We start from the raw sequence: 10,078 nt of genomic DNA, 5'->3' as shown, positions 1-10,078 counted from the left end.
TGTCTGTCTGATCCACTGTTATAAAAGTTGATTGCAGTGTTCACCTTCAAAGCCACAGACAGAGCTGTGTGGGCAGACGAGTGTCACTGCCGTAGGTGACAGAGCTGCCCTATTGTCTCCTTGGTGAAGCGCACTCTTCTTATGCACAATTCTTCTGTAAAGTTCCTCAGATGACCTGTGCTACCTGTATATTCTATGGGGGGTGGGGGGAAAGAGAGATAATGGGCTGAATCACCTAAAACAGGTGGGTTGGGTCGAGTGAGATGTTAAAACCTTTAAAATCTCAAACCCGATCCAAACCCGCCTACTTCCAGGTTTAACGGAGGTGGGGCAGGGGGAGGGCAGCCAACCCGCTCCCAGGAGGCAGGTTGGCCAATTAAATATTTTAATGAAGCTGCCAGCCTCTGGTTTAACCTGCTTTGCAGGTTTACCCCTGGCCGGCCGGGCTTCTCGCACCTTGGGAAACCCAGCAGCTGAAGGGTGGCAGGACAGCTTTGGGGAGAAGATAAGTGCTTCTCCCCGGCCCCTCCAAGTTATCCCCCCCGCATCAGATCCCCCTCCGTACACGCCCCCCACCCCGGGTCAGGGGTCGGACCCTGCCTCACATGCTCCCACTAGCAGCAGCAGGTGACTTACCAATGGCTGCATCCTGCTCCAGAGCCCAATCAGGCTGACTTCCAGGTGGGGAACCTGTCAAAGCAAAACTACGGATGCTGTGGAGTCAAAGCTCCACAGCATACGGGGAAACCTGAACTTCCAGGTATTCCTGACAGAAGCTCCGCCCCCAACCTATGCAGCAAGCCCCTGTCAAGATTCAGCCCAATATCTTTATTTTCTGTACCTGCTACCTAACCCTCCTTTGCTTTATCTTACGCTGCTGCTCTTCCTCCTTCCTGGCAATATCATACAAGTCTTTGCCCATAGGGAATGTGGCCATAGCCACTCCTGAGAAGGCATTCCAGGGACTGAATTTTCCATGGTGGCCGGCCGAGTGGGCAAGTTGTTTTATTTGACGGGAACCTGAGCAGGAGCGGTGGCAGCGGAGGTGGCAGCTTAAAGCGAGCACCGGAGAAGGCCCAGAACACAGCGCAGACCTGAGCAGGAGCAGCAGCAGAAGAGGTAGCGGCTTAAAGGGAGCACTGGAGAAGGCCCAGAACACAGCGCGGACCTGAGCAGGAGCGACGGCAGAAGAGGAGGTGCTGGCATAAAGGGAGCTGAGCAGCGACTTTAAAAATACAAAAACCAAGGAGTGACGTCACAGGAGAGCAGCTAGGTGATTGGTTGGAGGTGGAGTATAAATCGAGCGCGAAGCCCAGAGAATGAGTGCAGACTGGAGCAGTGGCAGCAGCGAGGAGGCAGAGTATAAATCGAGCGGGAGGCCCAGAGAGTGAGCGCAGACTGGAGCAGCTGCAGCAGTGAGGAGGCGGCGTATAAGTCGAGCGGAAGGCCCAGAGAGAGCACAGACTGGAGCAGCGGCAGAGCGAGGAGGCGGAGTATAAATCGAGTGGGAGGCCCAGAGAATGAGTGCAGACTGGAGCAGCAGCAGCAGCGAGGAGGCAGAGTATAAATCGAGCGGAAGGCCTAGAGAGTGAGCGCAGACTGGAGCAGCGGCAGCAGTGAGGAGGCAGAGTATAAATCGAACGCGAGGCCCAGAGAGAGTGCAGACTGGAGCAGCGGCAGAGCGAGGAGGCGGAGTATAAATCGAGCGGGAGGCCCAGAGAATGAGTGCAGACTGGAGCAGCGGCAGCAGCGAGGAGGCAGAGTATAAATCGAGCGCGAAGCCCAGAGAGAGCACAGACTGGAGCAGTGGCAGCAGCAAGGAGGCAGAGTATAAATTGAGCGGAAGGCCCAGAGAATGAGTGCAGGCTGGAGCAGCAGCAGCAGCGAGGAGGCAGAGTATAAATCGAGCGGAAGGCCTAGAGAGTGAGCGCAGACTGGAGCAGCGGCAGCAGTGAGGAGGCAGAGTATAAATCGAACGCGAGGCCCAGAGAGAGTGCAGACTGGAGCAGCGGCAGCAGTGAGGAGGCGGAGTATAAATCGAGCGGGAGGCCCAGAGAATGAGTGCAGACTGGAGCAGCGGCAGCAGCGAGGAGGCAGAGTATAAATCGAGCGCGAAGCCCAGAGAGAGCACAGACTGGAGCAGTGGCAGCAGCAAGGAGGCAGAGTATAAATTGAGCGGAATGCCCAGAGAATGAGTGCAGGCTGGAGCAGCGGCAGCAGTGAGGAGGCGGAATACCTCCAGCAAAAACAACAACAACAAAAGCAACAACTGCAAAACATCTAAAGTGATGTCACAACCAGGGAAGGAGCTGATTGGTGAGTATCTGGTAAGTGTTTCTAGTTAATAGTCTATTAAGTAAAGGTATGGCAGGGCAGCTCAGTCCCGTGAAATGCACATCCTGTGCCATGTGGGGATCCAGGACGCTTCCCCTGTCCTGGACAACCATATGTGCAGGAAGTGTCGTCAGCTGGAGGAGCTTGAGCTCCGGATTTTGGGGCTTGAGCAGCAACTGGCGTCACTGCGGTGCATCCGTGAGAACATAAGAACATAAGAAATAGGAGCGGGAGTAGGCCATTCGGCCCTTGGAGCCTGCTCCGCCATTCAATGAGATCATGGCTGATCTTCTGCTTCAACTCCATTCACCGGCCCTATCGCCATATTCCTTGATGCCCTTACTATTCAGAAATCTATCGACTTCTGTTTTGAATATACCCAATGACTGAGCCTTCTAAGCCCTCTGCGGTAGAGAATTCCAAAGATTCACCACCCTCTGTGTGAAGAAATTTCTTCTCATCTCAGTCCTGAATGGCCTACCCTTTATCTTGAGGCTGTGGCCCCTGGTTCTAGACTCCCCAGCTAAGGGAAACATTCTCCCAGCATCCATCCTATCACACCCTGTAATAATTTTGCATGCTTCAATGAGATTTCCTCTCATTCTTCTGAATTCAAGAGAATACAGGCCTAGTTTACTCAATCTCTTCTTATACGACAGTCCCGCCATCCCAGGAATCAATCTCGTGAACCTTTGTTGCACTCCCTCTATGGCAAGTATATCCTTCCTTAGGTAAGGAGACCAATATTGTACACAGTATGAAGGGTTAATTACAGTCCTAGCCCTTTTGGGCTATCCCAGATCAGGCGTATTCCCCAGACATTCACCCTCAACTTAAGTTAGAGATAGCCAAATTCCATAAGATGCTTAAATGGGTCTCAAGGTTCAGGCTATCTCTCCCTAAAGGAAAGGAACGACTGAAGATGTTACCGTCCTCCAGATAGTACTTTTAATAAGTTGAACTAGACTGTAACCTTCTGGATATTATGAGGGTCCAGAATACCCCCCAGAATTCTGCAACTCCTTACAAAAGAGTGTACAGAATTTGGGTTCACGAGTTTATACAGAATTACTCTTTGAGACAATTCTAAAAATATATCGTTTTATTTAAGAACCGACATTCAGTTAACAGCTGTTGAATCAGTCGCAGCATTAACAATTCAAAATACAATTCGCTTACATTTCTTATTTCTCAGAGATCCTTATTTTCAAATCTTTACTTCGTTACATTTCTTATTTCTTACTTATTTCTAAATCCAGAACATCCACCAAAATCAATTACTTTGAACTCCCGAGACTCATAGTTTAAGACTTACAGAGATGCCTCTGAAGAGTTGAGAAACGCTTTGCCCATTCAGCGAGTTCTGCCTTTCTGTTGAAAAGGTCTATGTTTTATACTCCTTTTGCATTGGTTAATTCTTTGATGTTCTCTGCTGATGTCAGCTAATTGTCTTTATTGATACCTCTTTCGAATGCTTTCTATCTTACTGTCAATTCAACTATTGCATGCATAATTATTTCTCTACCTTTAGGTGTTCCAAAAACCATCATAAAAACAATGACAGCTATGGGTTTTTTTTATGTCATTCTTACAAAATGCTTTCATTCAATTCTTAATATTGGCTTTACTGGTTTTTAGCAGACGTCGTGACTTCATGCTGCTCCAAGTTCAATACAAACACAATGTAATTGCTTGGTGTATCTATTGAAGTTATATCTTCAAAGTCTTCTTGTTGGTATGGTTTTTACTATGTATATATTAAAGACACTTTGACCAGAGTGGTTCATGCATTTCTAGCTATCTCAATTGGTTGCATATTTAATCGTGTTTCCTGTCTTCCAAGTTTAACATAAAAACTATTTGACCAGCAGGTGTTTCTTTACTTGATGTCATCTTTTCAAAGGCACATGGTTCTTTTAATGTTTGTGTTTCTGTTTTACGTGTTAGTTCTTAACACTTTAAACTGGGCCTTTTCATTGTGTTGGTTGCAAACCATAGACCTTTCGGAAGCACCAATGGTTTGCTTCAATCTTTCATTGTTTTATTATTTTTAACTAATTCCCATTTTAAAGCTTGTTTACAACTTTGTTATCAAATGATCTTTATCTCAGAAGCCTGTTCTCTGTTTACAGCCTGTGTCTCTGAGGCTTTAGATTTTTAAACCCAGTATATCATGTATTAATAATATCAGTATTCTGGTGTTATTATGGTGTATCTTTCTGAAACATGGCATATTCCCTCACAAGTACTCCAGGTGTGGTCTCACCAAGGCCCTATATAATTGGAGTAAGACTTCTTTACCCCTGTACTCAAATCCTCTGAAAGGTTGAAAGCTTTGTGGATAGCACGTTTCAGGTGGTGGTCACCCCGCAGGTAAAAAATGTGCAGGCAGAAAGGGAATGGGTGAACATCAGACAGGAGAGGAGGACCAGGCAGGTAGTGCAGGACTCCCCTGAGTGCATCTCGCTCTCCAAACCAGTATTCAGTTCTGAGTACTGGTGAGGGCGATGGTTCCTCTGCGGAGTACAGCCAGAACCAAGTCCGCGGCACCACGGGTGGCTCAGCTGTGCAAAGGGGAGGAAGAAGAGTGGGAAAGCAATAGTGGTAGTGGATTCGATAGTTAGGGGAGCAGACAGACATTTCTGCGGCCGCAGACCTGACTCCAGGATGGTATGTTGCCTCACTGGTGCCAGGATCAAGGATGTCACCAAGCAGCTGCAGAACATTCTGAGGGGGGAGGGTGAACAGCCAGAGGTCGTGATCCATATCGGTACCAACGACATAGAAAGAGGGAGGAGGTCCTGCAGGCTGATTTCAGGAAGCTAGGAAAGAGATTAAAAAGCAGGACCTCAAAGGTAGTAATCTCCGAATGACTCCCGGTGCCACACGCGAGTGAGTATAGAAATAGGAGGATAGTGTAGATGAATGCGTGACTGGAGAGATGGTGCAGGAGGGAGTGCTTTAGATTCCTGGGGCATTGGGACCAGTTCTGGGGGAGGTGGGACCTGTACAGGCCGGACAGGTTGCACCTCAACTGGGCCAGAACCAATATCCTCGCGGGGAGGTTTGCTAGTGTTGTTGGGAAGGTTTAAACTAATTTGGCAGGGAGATGGGCACCAGGATGTAACATTAGAAAGGCAAAATAAAGGATTGGGAGAGGCAGAGAGCACTAAAGTAAGAAATAGGAAGGTATTAGATGGGGTCAAACTAAGAAAGAATACAGGATAGTCTAAGATGGGTTTACATTGTATGTATGTGAACGCATGAAGCGTAGTAAACAAGGTTGGTGAGCTGCAGGCACAAATAGCCACATGGGAATATGATGTTGTGGCAATAACTGAGACCTGGCTCAAAAAAGGGCAGGATTGGGTATTAAATATTCTTGTTATAAAGTGTTTAGGAAAGATAGGAGGTGGTGTGGCAGTATTGGTTAAGGAGAATGTTACAGTGCTGGAGAGGGACGATGTCCTGGAGGGGTCAAGGACAGAATCTATATGGCTAGACTTAAGAAATAATAGAGGTGCCATTACACTACTAGGTGTATTCTATAGACCACCAAATAGTGGTAAAAATATGGAGGAGCAAATTTGCAGAGAAATTACAGAGAGGTGCAAGAACTATAGAATAGTGATAATGGGGGACTTCAACTATCCTAATATAGACTGGGATCGTAATAGTGTTAAGGGCAGAGAAGGGGAAGAATTTCTGAAGTGTGTTCAGGAGAACTTTCTTGATCAGTATGTTTCCGGCCTGACGAGGGGGGAGGCATTGCTGGATTTGGTGCTGGGGAATGAGGTAGGTCAAGTGGAGCAAATATCAGTAAGTCAACATTTAGGGAACAGTGATCATAGCATCATAAGGTTTAGATTAGCTATGGAAAAGGACAGGGAGCAATCTATAGTAAAATTGTTTAACTGGGGGAAAGCCAATTTCAGTGGGATGAGAACGGATCTGGCCAAAGTAAACTGGAATCAAAGAATGGCAGGCAACACTATAATTGAACAATGGGCTGCCTTTAAAGAGGAAATAGTTCAGGTACCATTGAGGACATTCTCACTAGGGGGAAAGGCAGGACAACTAAAGTCAGGGCTCCCTGGATGACGAAAGAGATAGAGAATATGATGAAGCAGAAAAAGAGTGCGTATGACAGATGTCAGGTTGCAAATACATCTGAGAATCAGGCTATATATAGAAAGGTCAGAGGAGAAGTGAAAAAGAAAATAAGAGGGGAAAAGAGCGGGTATGAGAAGAGAATGGCAGCCAACATAAAAGGTAATTCAAAGGTCTTCTATAGGGATATAAATAGTAAAAGGGTTGTAAGAGGAGGGGTGGGGCTTATTAGGGACCCAAAAGGTTACCTATGCATGGAGGCAAAGGGTATGGCTGAGGTACTAAACGAGTACTTTGCATCTGTCTTCACCAAAGAAGAGGATGCTGCCATAGACATAGTAAAGGAGGAGGTAGTGGAGATACTTGATAGGATAAAAATTGATAAAGGGAGGTATTAGAAAGGCTGGCTGTACTTAAAGTAGATAAATCACCAGGAGCGGATGGGATGCATCCTAGGATCTAGGATGCTGAGGAAATTGAGGGAGGAAATCGCAGAGGTACTGGTCATAATATTCCAATCCTCCATAGATACAGGGGTGGTGCCAGAGGACTGGAGAATTGCAAATGTTACACCATTGTTCAAAAAAGGGTGTAAAGATAAACCCAGCAACTACAGGCCAGTCAGTTTGACCTTGGTAGTGGGGAAGTTTTTAGAAACAATAATCAGGGACAAAATTAACAGTCACTTGGACAAGTGTGGATTAATTAAGGAAAGCCAGCACGGATTTGTTAAAGGCAAATTGTGTTTAACTAACTTGATTGAATTCTTTGATGAGGTAACAGAGAAGGTTGATGAGGGTAACACAGTTGACGTGGTGTACATGGATTTCTAAAAGGCGTTCAACAAAGTGCCACATAATAGGCTTGCCAGCAAAGTTGAAGCCCATGGAATAAAAGGGACAGAGGCAGCATGGATACGGAATTGGCTAAGTGATAGGATAACAAAATAATGTGGATGCTGGAAATCCGAAATAACAACAGAAAACACTGGAAAAACTCAGCAGGCCAGGCAGCATCCGTGGAGAGAGAAACAGTGATAGGTTGTTTTTCGGACTGGATGAAGGTGGTGTTCCCCAGGGTTCGGTTCTAGGACCACTGCTTTTCTTGATATATATTAATGACTTGGGCATGGGTGTACAGGGCACAATTTCAAACTTTCCAGATGACACAAAACTTGGAAGTATAATGAACAGTGAGGAGGAGCATGATAGACTTCAGGAAGACATAGACAGGCTGATGAAATGGGCGGACACGTGACAGATGAAATTTAATGCAGGAAAGTGTGAAGTGATGAAAGATCTTTCGTATCACATGGGATCTGATGATAAGAGTCTTATACTCTTATTAAAAATCATAGAAATTAAATGTGTATAATTGTTCATTCAATTATTCCAGGTGAAAAAAATGTATCCAATCATGAAGATGAAACTTCACCTTGTAACTGATTCAGCACCATCTGTGGCTTTTGTGTCTGGTAAAATCATCCTCACAACATCTGGAGATATCTATGCCTTTGCTATCTTACCAAATTCTACATTAGCTCCACTCTTCAATATTAAACTGGTGAGTTTCTGACTTCTCATAATTTGCAAAAACAATTTGATTTACAAGTTATGTTGGAATCTGACAACCGAATCTTTATTTCCATTCACAGAATGCACAGATCACAACCACAGTGGGTATAAAAAATGATAGGATTACTGGGCAGCTAACGTTGGATAGGTAAGGTTAGAATATAAGATATAATAAAGTGATTGAGAGAAATCATTAATGAACTCAGCTTAATAAATCGCGTTGATCAACAGTTCTCAATCTGTGGTCAGAGCACCGAAGGTGTAACTACCTGTTAAATGGGTATTCTGCCCTCCCAAATCCCTACCCTTCAGCACTCCTCGACTTTCATATTCTGCCGCCGCCTCGACCTCACCACCTCATGTAGCCTTTCTACACCCATCATGTCAATCACAGATAAGGCCATCCATGATCATTTCCTTGTATCTCTCTCCACACATATCCCCCTTCCCCCTCACAGCACCATTTCCTTCTGTGTCCGTCCCAGGAAAAAACTCTTCCCCGTATCACTTACAACTGCACTTTCAGATTCCCAACCTTTGGCCCTCCATTCATCGTGACATTTTTGCAACTACCAATCTGCTTAATCACACCCTCACCTCCACCTTTGATGCTCTTGTCCCCATTAAAACCATTACTCTCTCTCACTTTGGTATTGCCCTCATGTCCACTCCCTTAAGTTCAAGGGTCGCAGACTTGCACGTCTATGGTGGACAACTGGTTTAACCATTCATCACCAGATCTGGCTGGACCACATAAAGCACTGCTCTCCTCTGCCAAAACTGCTCACTATCCCAGGATCACCCTGGAATGCAAAGATAACCCCTGCCTTCTCTTCTCTGTCTACAAACTGTCTTCTTAAACCCCTCTCCCATGCCTCCTCCACCCTCACCTCCAACAAGTGTGAGGAGCTCATGGACTTCTTTGTCACAAAGATAGAGGCTATCCATTCAGCTGCCTCTGCCGCTTCCCTCCCTTGCCCTAGCACACCGGGCAAAATTTGCCCTAAGGTTCCTCCCTGCTCTAGCCCTGAACTCGTATCTTTCTCTAGTCTCTCTCCTATCTCCCATCATGCCCATTCCGAGTTCATCTTGCCCATGAGACGCACCTCCTGCTCCCTAGATCCTATTCCCACCAGACTGATAATGACCCAATTTCCCTTCCTGGCCTCCATGTTAGCTCATGTTGCTAACGGTTCCCTCTCCTCAGGTACTGTCTCCCTGCCGTCAGCCCTCTCCTCAAAAAATCCACCCTTGAAACTTCTGACCTTGCAAACTACCGCCTGATATCCAACCTTCCTTTCCCCTCCAAAGTGCTTGAACATGTTGTCGCCTCCCAAATCCGTGCCCATCTTTCCTGGAACTCCATACGTGAATCCCTCCAATCAGGTTACCTCCCCTGCCACAGTACTGAAACAGCCCCTATCAAAGTCACAAATAACATCCTGTGTGACTGTGATGGTGGTAAACTATCCCTACTCATCCTTCTTGACCTGTCCGCAGCCTTCGATATGATCGATCACATCATCCTCCTCCAATGCCTCTCCTCCATCATCCAGCTGGGTGGGACTGCACTTGCCTGGTTCCATTTTATCTATCCAGTCAAAAACAGAGAATCACCTGCACTGGCTTCTCTTCCCACTCCCGCACTGTTACCTCTGGAGTCCCCCAAGGATCTATCCTTGGCCCCCTCCTATTTCTCATCTACATGCTGCCCCTTGGCGCTATCATCTGAAAATACATCAGGTATCACATGTATGCTGACGACATCCAGCTCTACCTCACCACCACCTCTCTTGACCCCACCACTGTCTCTGATTTGTCATGCTGCTTCTCCGATATCCAGTACTGGATGTGCAGAAATTTCCTCCAACTAAATATTGGGAAGACTGAAGCCATTGTCTTTGGTCCCTGCCACGAACTCCATTCCCTAGCCACAGATTCCATCCCTCTCCCTGACACCCATCTGAGGCTGAATCAGACCATTTGCAACCTTGGTGTCGTATTTGACACCAAGGAATGCTTCCGACCACATATGCACTTCATTACCAATACAGCCTACT

Source organism: Somniosus microcephalus, chromosome 13 (assembly GCF_052327205.1).
Source record: "Somniosus microcephalus isolate GS21.2 chromosome 13, FLI_Smic_1.0, whole genome shotgun sequence".
Taxonomy (NCBI): domain Eukaryota; kingdom Metazoa; phylum Chordata; class Chondrichthyes; order Squaliformes; family Somniosidae; genus Somniosus; species Somniosus microcephalus.
The sequence above is the reverse complement of the archived record's forward strand: the minus strand, read 5'-3'. Positions refer to the sequence as shown.